The following is a 379-nucleotide window of genomic DNA, read 5'->3' as shown; positions in this document are numbered from 1 at the left end:
AGTGAGGGTAGGTTTGCTAGATATCTTACTGTGAAAACAATAAAACGCACATGTGCATGTAATTTTAGAAAAAAAATGGACCGTACTCTTGTTTCGTAAAAGTAAACAAATCACTGGGAATCGAAACATGATCGTCTGGTTGACTGTATTTGCATAAGAGGAAAGGTAAGCAACGAATTCTCCAAATTGTTGTGCTTTATTATTCAGTAAACTATTGGCTTCGTAAAAAAGTTTAATCGCATTTTCTGCCGCAGTGTGGCCATTATTCAAGAGGATTTGAGATCGCTTCAATCGGGCGTGTTTATATCTGTATCTGGCTTCACAATCATAATCACCGCCACCTTCTTGTCATTATCATCATTATTTTCCTATCACTACA

Source organism: Penaeus monodon, chromosome 19 (assembly GCF_015228065.2).
Source record: "Penaeus monodon isolate SGIC_2016 chromosome 19, NSTDA_Pmon_1, whole genome shotgun sequence".
NCBI lineage: Eukaryota > Metazoa > Arthropoda > Malacostraca > Decapoda > Penaeidae > Penaeus > Penaeus monodon.
Note: the sequence above shows the minus strand (reverse complement) of the source record.